Source organism: Syngnathus scovelli, chromosome 16 (genome assembly GCF_024217435.2).
Source record: "Syngnathus scovelli strain Florida chromosome 16, RoL_Ssco_1.2, whole genome shotgun sequence".
Taxonomy (NCBI): Eukaryota; Metazoa; Chordata; class Actinopteri; order Syngnathiformes; family Syngnathidae; genus Syngnathus; species Syngnathus scovelli.
In genome coordinates this window covers 9019902-9036494 of record NC_090862.1, presented here as the reverse complement: position 1 = coordinate 9036494, position 16593 = coordinate 9019902, and the positions used below count along the sequence as shown (strand labels likewise).

General features: G+C 40.4%; 1 protein-coding gene and 2 long non-coding RNA genes across 4 annotated transcripts in view; 2 read left to right on the top strand and 1 right to left on the bottom strand.

Annotated features, from left to right (window-relative positions):
* The window catches only part of gcgra (glucagon receptor a), a 33979-nt gene that overhangs the window by 8121 nt on the left and 9265 nt on the right, over window positions 1–16593 (bottom strand). The gene's annotated exons all lie outside the window — the stretch shown is intronic.
* LOC137841061 (uncharacterized) lies at window positions 408–4931 on the top strand. Its single transcript, XR_011088402.1, has 6 exons — window positions 408–1261; window positions 2117–2233; window positions 2450–2598; window positions 2889–3312; window positions 4019–4123; window positions 4828–4931. It is a non-coding gene; the product is annotated as an uncharacterized lncRNA (long non-coding RNA).
* LOC125983500 (uncharacterized) lies at window positions 6361–11586 on the top strand. The gene is made up of 7 exons (XR_011088401.1): window positions 6361–6460; window positions 7262–7366; window positions 8165–8269; window positions 8977–9081; window positions 9694–9785; window positions 9891–9977; window positions 11053–11586. It is a non-coding gene; the product is annotated as an uncharacterized lncRNA (long non-coding RNA).

Here is a 16593-nt window from a genome sequence, read left to right as displayed (position 1 = left end):
GAGATCAAATACTAATTTCCATCTCTGCGCTTTCCAAACTGCTGAGGGCCAATAGGAAGGCCTCACTGGCCCTCAGCGCAATTGACAGCTTTGTTTCACCTCTTGTGTAATGTTTGCAAAAATAATCAGTTGCCCTGAGGCCCCTCAGAGTTGAGCGTGGCTCGCGCAGCTGCCGCCACTTTGCCTCAACGGACTCAACGTTTACCCAACGGACGGCCAACTCTTCAGTCACATTCCTAGAAAAGAGAGGCTGCCAGTAGTTGCTTATTTCCCCAGGTCCCATGGACTTTATGTTCACTCATCGCAAGTGACCCAACTTGGACGGCAGAATTAAACATACGCATTAGTTCAGGTCATAGTGGTGTGCAAACACAAACCTGCGAGTATGTGTGTGTGTGTGCGTGTGTGTGTGTGTGTGTGTGTGTGTGTGTGTGTACTTGTTTTTATTAGTATGGGGGGTCCGAAGACAGGGAGCCCACCAACAAAGTGGGGCCCTGTGTCGTTGTGGGGTCCAAAATCATGGACCCCACTCGGGAAACCACTCTAAAACAGCTTGAAATGCTCTAACAACATGCCTCACGAATTTTTTTCACTTACCCCTCATGGTCGCAATGTTGAGAATTGTGTGTGTGAAGTGTGTGTGCTCAGTAGCGGCCCCCCGACCATGGCAAGTGGTATTGCAAGTATACACACTACCGGAAGTGTGTGTGATTCAACCAATCAGGGCACCTTGTGATCCGAGTGTTGATTAAGAAAATAAAATGCTATTTCCTGTAGATTTAAACCAGGTAATTATTATTTTAGTAACCATAGCAGCTAAAATAATACTGTAAACATAAAATTCCTGCATTACAATTGCAATTTATCTACGTTATTTAATATTCATTACACTTGCTTTATAAAAATACGCTCATTCTATTAGGCTTATTTTAAAAACTGTCTCGTGCATTTTTCATGTTCTAAACATAAAAATAAAGGTATAAATAAATAGTAATTTATTCTTTACCATCAGTTTACATATTAGTTAAATCAGCATCTCGTGCATTTTTCATGTTCTAAACATAAAAATAAAGGTATAAATAAATAGTAATTTATTCTTTACCATCAGTTTACATATTAGTTAAATCAGCAGGTATTGCATGTGTTAGCTTCATGCGGCTAAAACCACCAGCTTAACGTCACTTCGCCACGTGTGACGCCGCCAGACTGAGACTGCTCCGCGACGAAGACACGCTGCTCATAACGAAACACAACATACACGGTGAGTAAATCAACTGCATGTAAATACTAAGTACAAGAAACTGATGTAGAAATGCTTTTTGTCCAGACCCCGAGGGGTTTATATGCAATGATTATGGCTTCGGATTCGGTATATTGTCACTCGGATGGCGTAACGTTTTCCCCTCAGACAGTCCGGCTTTTTAACTTGTTATTCATCTTAGCTTGCAGTGGTTTTAAAAACAATGGTGTAAAAGAGAACGACAGAATGTATAATTGCTCCGTGCTATATTCAGGATGATTTCGATGTGCTAATGTTTCATAATTGCTAAGCCCAGAACCGGACTCTGGCCGTAATTGCCGAAACCACTTCAAAACTCGTCAAACACGTGTGTGCTCAGTGTTATGATATATCTGCATGTCTTCTGTATTTCTCGGTGGTTTTCTATCATGTAAGAATGCTTTCTTTAAATAACACAAGCATTCTGACGCAAATAAAACTATCCGGAAACTAGTTTATTGGCTAATTAGCTACCGCTAATCAGGATGCTACGTTCACTTTTCAAACACAAACATAATAAAAACGAGTTGGTAGCTCCTGAAAAGTATAACGAGTTATACTGGTAAAACTATTGAAATAACTTTTCTTTGGATGCAGCACCTGGTTGGAACTGTGACTAGTTAAAAGTAACAAAGCTCAGCTTCAAACCGACAAACATTTTCATTAATATATCAGTATTTTCTGAAAAATATTCTTTCTTTAATCACTCTTGTTCTGTTAGTTCTCAGGCCAGGCTTATTCCTTCAGTCTTTATACAGTGGATGATTACAAATCTTTTAAAATTAATATAGAGTGCTTGTTAAAGTTCTCTCTGCCATGTTTTGAATTATTTTTTAGAGCCAGAAATGTCCAAAAGGAAAGCAAGAAAAAAGCCTGCTGATGAAGCAGCCTTTTACATTTAATCCTCAAAGGACAAACCTGGACTAGTGGAAAGATTTATTGATGATCAAAAAGGTAATAAACTCATTTTTAGACCATTTATCCATTAAGTATATATTTATTTATTTTATAAAACAACACAAAAAACAATCAAATTCAGATTGGTTGTTGTATTTCTGTTTCTAAGCGAGAACTTAGTATTAAAATTGTAAGATAACACCACAATTATTTGGTTAAAGGTGTATCTTTATTTTCTCATAACCAATGGTTTTATATAAAATGTCCTTGCAGGAAGAGGCGTGTTTGCTACCCAGCACTTTGAACAAGGAGAGTTCATCTTAGAATACAACTTCTGTCAGCAGAAAAATGCCAAACAAGCAGTACTCTGAAAAGGAGAGTACATTTCTCTTTGACTTTGAATGGCAGAATCATTACTGGTGGTATGTATATCCAAATATTTTCTATACAATAATTATGAACTCTAGAAAGAGACTGGAATAAAATACCCTAAATTAGTGAGTCACTCAGAAGCAATATTTCAATAACACATCAGGATTGTGGCATTAACAATTTTTTTTATTTAGTGCTATGACGTTCAAAAAGACATTGTTTCCCTCTCAACTTTTCTTTTGAAATGTTGCAAGTTTTTATTTCTGTAAGCCAACTTTTATTTTACTAAAAAACTAGTTATATGATACAAAATGTTTGATTTCTGTTTTTTCTTTCCTAGTATTGATGCATCAACAGAGGATGGCTCTCTTGGAAGATTAGTGAATGACAACCACAAGTCTCCAAACTGCACCATGAAAAAAATAGTAAATGACGAGCCCCATTTGTGCCTTTTTGCCATCAAAAACATAGAAATGGGAACTGAAATCGATTACAACTATGGTGATTCTAAATGGCCATGGCGTGAAAAAGTAAGTCAGTAAGATCAAGTATGCAAGTTGGAATATTAATTTGTTATTAAAAAAAGGAAGATTTTTGTCTCTTTTATTTGAATTACTCTCAGTATGATGTTGGTAAGTTATTTGTGGTTTTGATTCCAGGTGACAGGCTCTCAGGCTCCTGTTGACGGTGCGCTGCCTGAACCAGACAGAACTTGGCAGGACTCTGGCCCTGATTATAACATCAAACAAGATGCCAGCCAACAGGTAACATTCAGTTAGACTTTGTTGTAAGAAATAAACTTTGTAGACCTTTTCTTGTTCTCTTAGTTTACAGCTTTTAGTTGGAAAGCTGTTCTTTAGTCAGAAGGTACCTTAAACAGCATTCAGCCAACCATTGGATCACATGGTTTTAGTGGTTCTCCTCATAGAGCCCAAACGAACCAGTGGCACACACACCTATAGAAGGATTGTTGAAACATGCGCCCATGGGTGTCCAACCAAGCCAATCATTCACACACACATAACAGATTTCTGATGGCTACTTGTGGGGCCCTCCGTATGGATCTAAAGTTGTCTTGGTTATTCCAACCAAGACAATCATTCACACACACACAATAACAGATTTCTGATGGCTACTTGTGGGGCCCTCCGTATGGATCGAAAGTTGTCTCATGTTTTTAGATCATATTTTGGTTATGGACATTATGGAGGCTGATTATATTACAGCTATAGTTCCACACATCCTCAACAGCAAAACGACTAAAGTGTCATGCTGAAGGATGCTCCACTACATCCATAAAGATGCTGTTATAGGACCTGATTAGACATCAGGTCTGACTGGAACACTTTAGTTAGAAAAGCTTGTTTGGTTTTGGGGACTAACTTCACATGATTTAACTATACAGGTCTTGAGTCTGTCATTTGTGGTGTCTGTATGATGTTGGTAAGTTATTTGTGGTTTTAATTCCAGGTGACAGGCTCTCAGGCTCCTGTTGACGGTGCTCTGCCTGAACCAGCCAGAACTTGGCAGGACTCTGACCCTGATGATAACATCAAACAAGATGCCAGCCAACAGGTAACATTCAGTTAGACTTTGTTGTAAGAAATAAACTTTGTAGACCTTTTCTTGTTCTCTTAGTTTACAGCTTTTAGTTGGAAAGCTGTTCTTTAGTCAGAAGGTACCTTAAACAGCATTCAGCCAACCATTGGATCACATGGTTTTAGTGGTTCTCCTCATAGAGCCCAAACGAACCAGTGGCACACACACCTATAGAAGGATTGTTGAAACATGCGCCCATGGGTGTCCAACCAAGCCAATCATTCACACACACATAACAGATTTCTGATGGCTACTTGTGGGGCCCTCCGTATGGATCTAAAGTTGTCTTGGTTATTCCAACCAAGCCAATCATTCACACACACACTAACAGATTTCTGATGGCTACTTGTGGGGCCCTCCGTATGGATCAAAAGTTGTCTCATGTTTTTAGATCATATTTTGGTTATGGACATTATGGAGGCTGATTATATTACAGCTATAGTTCCACACATCCTCAACAGCAAAACGGCTAAAGTGTCATGCTGAAGGATGCTCCACTACATCCATAAATATGCTGTTATAGGACCTGATTAGACATCAGGTCTGACTGGAACACTTTAGTTAGAAAAGCTTGTTTGGTTTTGGGGACTAACTTCACATGATTTAACTATACAGGTCTTGAGTCTGTCATTTGTGGTGTCTGTATGATGTTGGTAAGTTATTTGTGGTTTTAATTCCAGGTGACAGGCTCTCAGGCTCCCGTTGACGGTGCTCTGCCTGAACCAGCCAGAACTTGGCAGGATTCTGACCCTGATGATAACATCAAACAAGATGCCAGCCAACAGGTAACATTCAGTTAGACTTTGTTGTAAGAAATAAACTTTGTAGACCTTTTCTTGTTCTCTTAGTTTACAGCTTTTAGTTGGAAAGCTGTTCTTTAGTCAGAAGGTACCTTAAACAGCATTCAGCCAACCATTGGATCACATGGTTTTAGTGGTTCTCCTCATAGAGCCCAAACGAACCAGTGGCACACACACCTATAGAAGGATTGTTGAAACATGCGCCCATGGGTGTCCAACCAAGCCAATCATTCGCACACACATAACAGATTTCTGATGGCCACTTGTGGGGCCCTCCGTATGGATCGAAAGTTGTCTCATGTTTTTAGATCATATTTTGGTTATGGACATTATGGAGGCCGATTATATTACAGCTATAGTTCCACACATCCTCAACAGCAAAACGGCTAAAGTGTCATGCTGAAGGATGCTCCACTACATCCATAAAGATGCTGTTATAGGACCTGATTAGACATCAGGGCTGACTGGAACACTTTAGTTAGAAAAGCTTGTTTGGTTTTGGGGACTAACTTCACATGATTTAACTATACAGGTCTTGAGTCTGTCATTTGTGGTGTCTGTATGATGTTGGTAAGTTATTTGTGGTTTTAATTCCAGGTGACAGGCTCTCAGGCTCCTGTTGACGGTGCGCTGCCTGAACTAGTCAGAACTTGGCAGGACTCTGACCCTGATGATAACATCAAACAAGATGCCAGCCAACAGGTAACATTCAGTTAGACTTTGTTGTAAGAAATAAACTTTGTAGACCTTTTCTTGTTCTATTAGTTTACAGCTTTTAGTTGGAAAGCTGTTCTTTAGTCAGAAGGTACCTTAAACAGCATTCAGCCAACCATTGGATCACACGGTTTTAGTGGTTCTCCTCATAGAGCCCAAACGAACCAGCGGCACACACACCTATAGAAGGATTGTTGAAACATGCGCCCATGGGTGTCCAACCAAGCCAATCATTCGCACACACATAACAGATTTCTGATGGCTACTTGTGGGGCCCTCCGTATGGATCTAAAGTTGTCTTGGTTATTCCAACCAAGCCAATCATTCACACACACACAATAACGGATTTCTGATGGCTACTTGTGGGGCCCTCCGTATGGATCGAAAGTTGTCTCATGTTTTTAGATCATATTTTGGTTATGGACATTATGGAGGCTGATTATATTACAGCTATAGTTCCACACATCCTCAACAGCAAAACGGCTAAAGTGTCATGCTGAAGGATGCTCCACTACATCCATAAAGATGCTGTTATAGGACCTGATTAGACATCAGGGCTGACTGGAACACTTTAGTTAGAAAAGCTTGTTTGGTTTTGGGGACTAACTTCACGTGATTTAACTATACAGGTCTTGAGTCTGTCATTTGTGGTGTCTGTATGATGTTGGTAAGTTATTTGTGGTTTTGATTCCAGGTGACAGGCTCTCAGGCTCCTGTTGACGGTGCGCTGCCTGAACCAGACAGAACTTGGCAGGACTCTGACCCTGATGATAACATCAAACAAGATGCCAGCCAACAGGTAACATTCAGTTAGACTTTGTTGTAAGAAATAAACTTTGTAGACCTTTTCTTGTTCTCTTAGTTTACAGCTTTTAGTTGGAAAGCTGTTCTTTAGTCAGAAGGTACCTTAAACAGCATTCAGCCAACCATTGGATCACATGGTTTTAGTGGTTCTCCTCATAGAGCCCAAACGAACCAGTGGCACACACACCTATAGAAGGATTGTTGAAACATGCGCCCATGGGTGTCCAACCAAGCCAATCATTCACACACACATAACAGATTTCTGATGGCTACTTGTGGGGCCCTCCGTATGGATCGAAAGTTGTCTTGGTTATTCCAACCAAGCCAATCATTCACACACACATAATAACAGATTCCTCATGGCTACTTGTGGGGCCCTCCGTATGGATCTAAAGTTGTCTTGGTTATTCCAACCAAGCCAATCATTCACACACACATAATAACAGATTTCTGACAGCTACTTGTGGGGCCCTCCGTATTGATCAAAGGTTGTCTCATGTTTTTAGATCATATTTTGGTTAAGGACATTATGGAGGCTGATTATATTACAGCTATAGTTCCACACATCCTCAACAGTTAAACGGCTAAAGTGTCATGCTCAAGGATGCTCCACTACATCTATAAAGATGCTGTTATAGGACCTGATTAGACATCCAGAACTGACTGGAACACTTTAGTTAGAAAAGCTTGTTTGGTTTTGGGGACTAACTTCACATGATTTAACTATACAGGTCTTGAGTCTGTCATTTGTGGTGTCTGTATGATGTTGGTAAGTTATTTGTGGTTTTAATTCCAGGTGACAGGCTCTCAGGCTCCTGTTGATGGTGCGCTGCCTGAACCAGCCAGAACTTGGCAGGACTCTGACCCTGATGATAACATCAAACAAGATGCCAGCCAACAGGTAACATTCAGTTAGACTTTGTTGTAAGAAATAAACTTTGTAGACCTTTTCTTGTTCTCTTAGTTTACAGCTTTTAGTTGGAAAGCTGTTCTTTAGTCAGAAGGTACCTTAAACAGCATTCAGCCAACCATTGGATCACACGGGTTTAGTGGTTCTCCTCATAGAGCCCAAACGAACCAGTGGCACACACACCTATAGATGGATATTTGAAACATGCGCCCATGGGTGTCCAACCAAGCCAATCATTCACACACACATAAAAGATTTCTGATGGCTACTTGTGGGGCCCTCCGTATGGATCGAAAGTTGTCTTGGTTATTCCAACCAAGCCAATCATTCACACACACATAACAGATTTCTGATGGCTACTTGTGGGGCCCTCCGTATGGATCTAAAGTTGTCTTGGTTATTCCAACCAAGCCAATCATTCACACACGCATAATAACAGATTTCTGATAGCTACTTGTGGGGCCCTCCGTATGGATCGAAGGTTGTCTCATGTTTTTAGATCATATTTTGGTTATGGACATTATGGAGGCTGATTATATTACAGCTATAGTTCCACACATCCTCAACAGTTAAACGGCTAAAGTGTCATGCTCAAGGATGCTCCACTACATCCATAAAGATGCTGTTATAGGACCTGATTAGACATCCAGAACTGACTGGAACACTTTAGTTAGAAAAGCTTGTTTGGTTTTGGGGACTAACTTCACATGATTTAACTATACAGGTCTCGAGTCTGTCATTTGTGGTGTCTGTATGATGTTGGTAAGTTATTTGTGGTTTTAATTCCAGGTGACAGGCTCTCAGGCTCCTGTTGACGGTGCGCTGCCTGAACCAGCCAGAACTTGGCAGGACTCTGACCCTGATGATAACATCAAACAAGATGCCAGCCAACAGGTAACATTCAGTTAGACTTTGTTGTAAGAAATAAACTTTGTAGACCTTTTCTTGTTCTCTTAATTTACAGCTTTTAGTTGGAAAGCTGTTCTTTAGTCAGAAGGTACCTTAAACAGCATTCAGCCAACCATTGGATCACACGGTTTTAGTGGTTCTCCTCATAGAGCCCAAACGAACCAGTGGCACACACACCTATAGATGGATTGTTGAAACATGCGCCCATGGGTGTCCAACCAAGCCAATCATTCACACACACATAACAGATTTCTGATGGCTACTTGTGGGGCCCTCCGTATGGATCTAAAGTTGTCTTGGTTATTCCAACCAAGCCAATCATTCACACTCACATAATAACAGATTTCTGATGGCTACTTGTGGGGCCCTCCGTATGGATCGAAGGTTGTCTCATGTTTTTAGATCATATTTTGGTTATGGACATTATGGAGGCTGATTATATTACAGCTATAGTTCCACACATCCTCAACAGCTAAACGGCTAAAGTGTCATGCTGAAGGATGCTCCACTACATCCATAAAGATGCTGTTATAGGACCTGATTAGACATCCAGAACTGACTGGAACACTTTAGTTAGAAAAGCTTGTTTGGTTTCGGGGACTAACTTCACATGATTTAACTATACAGGTCTTGAGTCTGTCATTTGTGGTGTCTGTATGATGTTGGTAAGTTATTTGTGGTTTTAATTCCAGGTGACAGGCTCTCAGGCTCCTGTTGATGGTGCGCTGCCTGAACCAGCCAGAACTTGGCAGGACTCTGACCCTGATGATAACATCAAACAAGATGCCAGCCAACAGGTAACATTCAGTGCGACTTTGTTGTAAGAAATAAACTTTGTAGACCTTTTCTTGTTCTCTTAGTTTACAGCTTTTAGTTGGAAAGCTGTTCTTTAGTCAGAAGGTACCTTAAACAGCATTCAGCCAACCATTGGATCACACGGTTTTAGTGGTTCTCCTCATAGAGCCCAAACGAACCAGTGGCACACACACCTATAGATGGATTGTTGAAACATCCGCCCATGGGTGTCCAACCAAGCCAATCATTCACACACACATAACAGATTTCTGATGGCTACTTGTGGGGCCCTCCGTATGGATCTAAGGTTGTCATGGTTATTCCAACCAAGCCAATCATTCACACACACATAACAGATTTCTGAAATATGGTTTCTTGTGGCTTCTTTGTTGTAAATTTTGGAGCCTTTTCCATGTTTTATATGTAAAATTTCCTGTGATATAAGGTTTTGGCATATTTCAGAGGATGTGTACAGCACCGGTCGTCTACCAGTTAAGATATTGGACAGAAATTTTAATTATTTTGAGCAAAGAATTTCTAGTCTTTATATTAATACAGCATATAAGAGTAGCTTGCAGAAACTAACAACACATTTCTTTTAATTCCCTCCATAGAGCTATCAATTATCAAAGGAGTTTCTCAAAGTGGACTACTCAGACAGTGATGATACTGACAATGATTCCCAAAAGGACCGCTCAAAACAAGAGTATATTAAATTTGACCAAGCATTCTTATGCAGGTGCAGTTAATTTTTGTTTTAGAATATTGCTATACTGTGTTTTTTTTCTGTACTTAAAAATCATCATTTCAGATGGGCTGATCCCAGAAGTGATAGAAGTGACCTCTTGTACCTCCGCATCTCGTGGCCCAAGTAATGAAAAGTCTGCCAAAAAGGGAGGTGAGTTTAGAGTAATCCTTTTCAATATATAACTTTATCACAGTTACTTTTAAATTGCCCAATTATTACTACTGTATCAGTATCTAATTATCCTCACATATGCTGCTTACTAAGATTTAGATGACCCAAGCAAGATATATTAAACACCACTTGACTTTTTTTCTTAGACATGTAAGGTCTAAACTTTTGAATTTTGTCATAAAATGAAAATTGACCCATCCTTTCTCATGTGAGTTACAGGTCATTGCTAACCTTGATTATATGTGAGATGTTTGTTTACATCTATTTTTAAATAGCGGTAATGTATACATGACACATTTACCTCAAAAGAGAGAAAGAAAAATTGCTCTAGATTAACCTATTAGTGAATATGCAAATTCACACATTGTCACACCAAGGCAGATACCATTCTTATACAGCTTGCATTTAATTTTTTACACACTATATATTTCCAAATTTACTTTTATCATCTTTGTTTGTCCATGTGTAGCACGTTATCAAAGCAAATTCCCCATACATGTAAAACACTGTCAGAAAAAAATTTTTCTCTGATTTTTATTTTTTATTTTCCCTGATTTTGCAACAACTTGTATCTGTTCTTAATGGTTTTGTCAGAGAAATGGTGCATCCCAATGTGCTGCCATGGTGGAGTTTGACTGCCTGTGCAACCTCTGTAGGGTCCAGGAATTGCTTCATCTACCAGCAGTGACATTCTGGTCAAATGCAAAACTGCTTAAAAGTAGTCAAGAAAATGAGAGACCTCTTTCCCCCACCACCAAAACTGGGGGCATTCTAATGTTACCCTTTTGTGCATCTATTTTTAATTTTGTTAATATCAAAACAGCTGACACTGAAGACCACCTAGCAACTTAAATGACCGGATTAATATCTCAGATATTAACTGATTTACTTATGTCTATTGTAGGCTCATCACTGTTGACAAAGATAGTTGACGTTATAAAATATCTCATTTGAATTATATTGTCGGATAATTGTACATAAAGTGAATGTATTCTTTATGCAATTTTGTTCTAATTAAGTTGTAAACTAAAAAGTGCTCTTCCTATGCCCTTAGGTAACGGAAAAGTTGTGAAAAGAAGCTGGACCCCAGAGGAATGTGCTGCAGTAAATAAACATTCAAGGAAGTATATATTGACAAATCAGGTTCCTGGTAAGCTTGACTGCGAGAGATGCATTGCTGCAGAACCACAAGCACCGAGCTGTTAAGTACTTTGTCAAAAAGAGAATAACCACCATGAGGAGAAAATATGAGTGAAACAGCTTCCCTTAACAGAGATAGAAACACATGGCTGGTCCTGTTTCACCATTTGTTCACTATTTGTTTGTGATTTTTTTTATGCTCCACTTCTCCTGTTCGTAAATGTTAGATTAAATAAGTTCCTTTATTCATTGGCTACATTTGTAATGTGTCCATTTAAAATTTTGACTCAAGACAATTATTACTTGTAAATCCTGTGTACTTTATAGTTAGCTAAAATGCAGAATTTAAATATTTTAAAATGTACCAATATGACTGAACAAATTGAAGAATATTAAGACTGTGACCAAGGAAAATGGACCAGAATCTGAATAAAGACTTCAGAATGTATTTTAGAATGCACATTTCAATGTATATCTAGTATATTTAGGCAGATGAAAGTATTAATAACACTAACAAAATTTTTAGGTTTTCTCAAATGATTAAGTCCACACAAATGCATGTTTGGGTTAGATTAGGGTTGGGGTTGAACTTGATAGATCCTCTTTATAAAGGCAGACCTAACAAGTCTTAAATCTTAACAGCAAGCTCCATAACTGGCTAAAAAAATGTGTGTATAGGTAGACCTCTTAAGGTTGAAATATTAAAAGCGATCCCCATAACTGACTAAAAATCTCATGTGTGTAAAGGTGGAACCCGCAAAGCCGGAATGTTAGAAACAGGCCCCAGATATGACTGAAAAACTGACATGAAAAAAAAAGTTTCAAATTGTGTTTATTGAAAGTGATTTTTAGTAACAAGATTTTTTTTGGGACTTGCCTGATTTTTTTCATAGTTCTTGGACCACTAGAAAGGGTGGACCCCAGAACTCGGTAAAGTAAGTCGGGTCCTGCAGAGGGAGGTTAACAAGGATGTGTGTGTGTGTGTGTGTGTGTGAGGTGGGGGGGGGTGAGGGTGGGGTATTACGAGTGCCTCTTGGGCATGGATAGGAACAAAGCGAAAGCGTGGCGGGAGAAAAGCAAAAGCGTGTTGCGCTCGTCACTTTCCGTCACTTTCCGTCACTTTCCGCCATTTTCCGCCACTTTCCGCCACTTTCCGCCATTTTGCTGCAATTGATTTGTGCGCCATAAATGTGCTCTGGGCTTGCAGTGCGATAAAGAGGAAGTTGAACTCCCAAAAGGGCCCTGTGAATCATGCCGCCTACTCAGTCACACGTGAAACCAAGGCCACCGTTTGAATGGCGCCACGTGCGCTGTCGGGCGTGCGAGTGGGCGGCTGGCTCATCAGTCAGCTAATCGCATCAGGCCTCTTGGGTCTCGATTGGGTTGATTGCGCCTTGAGCGAGTTAGCGCGATGGATGTTTCCGTCAACCCAGTGACCTCTTGGCCCCCTCCCACTTGACTTGTCGGCCTGAGCGTCTAAATGCAGCCGTGACTGTGATTTGTGTGGCACGTCTCGCAATGTATGGCGGGCTTCCCGCTTTCACTGCACCTGCGTGTATGTCAACCTCGCCGTGGCCAACCGCTGCACTTTTGCTTTGTCGCACCGGTCCCGTGAGATGTGATGTGGTGGTGTCGAAGCATTTTTTTAAGATGGGGTGTACGTCACTAGGTGTCTTTCTCCTCCCGTGCACTGGACTTGGGCACGTCACAATTGCCGTTTTTCTGTGTTTGGCTGCTCTCCAAAGAGAACGCACTCAAGTTGCTCTCTTGTGACATCGTCTGAAGGGATGGGCTGGGCCGAGCCGAGGCAAAACCCTGAGCAAATCCCTTTGAACCTGTCCAAAATCAGGACGCTAGGGTTCGGGTTCTCCGTATCTGCTTCTGTGTCATCTGGTACCGCGACAAACTGTGGGCTACAGGGCGGATTAGAAATAGGGAATGATTGGGTGGGAACCAACCAGCCAAGCAGCACAACTATCATCATTTTTCTCCGAGTTACTGTCTTTGTTTTTATTCTATTGAAGCCAAACCTCATAGATTGCAATGTTAAAATCAGATGCCGTGAAAGATGCAAGTACGATGTCATCACAAAAACTTGAGCCACAGCAGACGGATGTTTTTTTTCATCGAAAAGAACGACGAGTAGAATGGGAAGGGGTCTTAAACATGCTAACTATGCTAAGCAAAAAAAAAATGTTGATTAGCAAAGAAGACAAAGTGCTATAGTACAACAGAAGTCGTTTTGGAAGCGGCGGCTAGTCATCAACGGTAAATTCTGCAGAGAAAATCATGACGCCACTGCATAGCGAGCACATGCATCTGGAAATCACATAGGAATTGCTGCGTTGCGTCACAGATCAGCCATGAGAGGAGCAGGCGTCTCTAAGGTTCAAAGTAGATGACTAGAAATAGCGTTTGTAATATCTGCAAGATTCTTTGCGTTTTTTGGCACCACATGGCAAATGTTTTCACAGTGACATTCCATCTTTGATATGGTGAGAAGGATTTTCGGCCGAGCGCTAACATTGGAGCCCCAACAATGGTTTATGGGCAAAAGTATTGGAACACCAAGCCCTTACACTTGCAGGGAGTGAAAAGTGAAAAACGTTGCTGTGCGGCAAATTCATCGAGTTGCACGCAAACGTCAAAGAATTGTGACGAATGACCACCCCGTCTTATCTTCTGTCTTGCAAACTTTGGACCACTGATCAGGCAGTAAGAAACACGGCGTTCGTATTTACATTCCAGTTAAAGCGCTCCTTTTTTCCTTCCACGCGTGCGCTTTTATTGGCCCATCAAGAGCCGGTGGCTAATCGGGTTTCCTTCTGGGAAGGGGCGTGCGCCAGCGGCGCTTGTTTTGAAGAACTTGCACTCTACGTTCGAGGTAGATGTAATCAAGTCAAAGGTGATCCGTTTAAGGCGGCATGTGCCCGAATCAAAATAAATTGTCCCCTTCAAAGGTCTGTGGGTGACACGGGATGTCGATTCTATTTGATTAGATTCCATTCCATTCGATGGGCGAGCATGAGACGTTTCCCGCACTTCAACAGGAAGAGGCAGCTTCTTATGCTTCCCTTTTTTTCAATTATGAAGAATGTCTACATGCGTATGTGTGTCAAATGAGTTTAGAAATATCTTTTGTTTTCTCTCATCATGATTGCGATTTAAAAGGCAATCATTTGTTTTGCGCTCAAAGCAATATGGAAACGTGTGGCCTGCCCTTGTTAAGCACCGAATCTATTTGGAGACGATAAGAATAAAAAAAATTAAATAAGAGCAAAACTGAAGCCGGGCGAGTGGGCCACTGGGCGAGCGGGCAACCGGACGTGTTTTGCAGCCTCTGCCCAAATTTGACTGGCTTTCTGCTATGCTGTCATTTCCACTTGATGAATACAGACAGTTAAGTCTGAAAATAACAAACACGAAATTTGACAAAACATTTTCCATCATGAAACAAAGTAAATTAACAGGGAAAATTAAAAAGAACTGAAAGCGCACCAAAGAAACCATAGCGGAAATGTCCGTTTAATGTTTTCGTCCCATTGAGTGATTTGTGAGCGTTAGCATTTATTGCACCGGTGAAGAAGGATTGTTTGAAATTGCGCTTGACTTGATCACACAGTGTTTATTGAACGTTTTTCTATCTTGACAAATATTCCATCATTAAAAACTGAAACGAATAAATGGGAAACAAACGAACAAACCTGCTTTCAAACTTTTTCCATCTCGCTCTCAACAATCGATATATCGTGGTTAATCCACTTCTTTTGCTTATACATTCATTTTCTTGTGTATTTGGCATCTCCAAGAGTGTAGGAAAGTATAATCTATCCCTCCAGGTGCTGCAGAGATAATTTTATGATCAGTTTGGGGTCTAATTTGTACTCCGTTCAGTTTTCTCCGTTTTGTATTACCATATAGTATATATATATATATATATATATATATATATATATATATATATATATATATATATATATATATATATATAGTATGAGTTGCATTTTTTTTCATAGTTTGGTCAGGGGGATGCAACCTATAGCTAGGAGTGACTTACCGTAATTTTCAGTGTATAAACCGCGACTTTTTTCCAAAATTTTGAACCCTGCGGCTTATAGTCAGGTGCGGCTTATATAAGATTTTTTTTCGTGATTTTTGTGATGACTTGATCACTTTTACTCTTAACACTATTATATACAGTAAAAGCTACAAAACAAACTGACAAATAACTCGTTTTCAAATCAGACGAGTAAAAACTGGTCAAATATTTTTAAAAAAGATATTATTAAAAGTGAAGACAATTTGCAATTCTAGTAATGACACACGAATTTGACGCACGATTTGTCTTCGTGGGCCACATAGAATGATGTGGCCGGCCGTATCTGGCCCCCGGGCCTTGAGTTTGACACCTGTGCTCTAAACCCTTTCTCTTACTCTGCCATGTGACTCAGAGATTACACAAAGCAGTGGCACTGTTTGGACCATCTGCATTGTATTAAAACCCAATCAATCAGCATTTAAATGCAATTCTTCTGACATTTTGCTCACCAAAAACAAGTTGTAATGAATGTGAACTTTTAATGCATTTTATGCAGAAGGTTACTTTGAACCCTGAGGCTTAAATGGCGGCGTGGCGTACTTATGGATTTTTACGGCCTCCGGCCTCCAGGGGGCGCTCTAGCAGGAAGCAAGAGTGAGACAGGCGAAGAAGAGATAATGCGCTGAAGAAGACGTGCTAGTTTGTGTTTACAACATTTCGCGCATCACGCAGAACGCGATCAAGACGGACATTACTGAAAGGAAGCTTTTATACACAAACCATCATTATGGGGGACAAAAGAAATGCATATGATGCCGCTTTTAAGCTAAAGGCAGTCGATGTTGATGACATTGTGTTGCGGCACCCTTTTCTTTATTTCGTGGTCCTGTCTCCTCTGGAGCTATACGTGTCGCTCGCTAGTTTAATGTAATTTAGCGCTTCGTGCATGAATAAGATTAGCATGAACAGACCCTCATCATGGAAAATGCTAGAAGAAATGGGTAAAAACGACGACGAAAGAGATACTGAGAAAGTGTGTGGCGAAGGATAGCTAACGCTATTCCAATCGGAAATTGAGGAGGAAGACTTCGACGGTTTCAGTGCACAGGAGGAAGATGAAGACGATGAAGCTCTTTTTTTTACGTTTACTTTAACCAGCCCTGTTAGTGCTGTGCTACAGTGTTGCTGCTGTGTTACCGCCGCGTCTCAGTGACTTTTACCGGTATGTTTTATTTAATCAAACCCTATTAGTGCTGTGTTACTTCCGTGTTGCTGCGGTATTACTGCCGCGTCACAGGCAGTGTTTTGAAAGAAATGTTAAGGTACGTTATAAAATCTTTAAAAAAGCTTTCTGTGTCCAGTATTTCTTTGTTAATAACTCGCGTGCACACTTCCGTGTTGCTGCGGTACTACTGC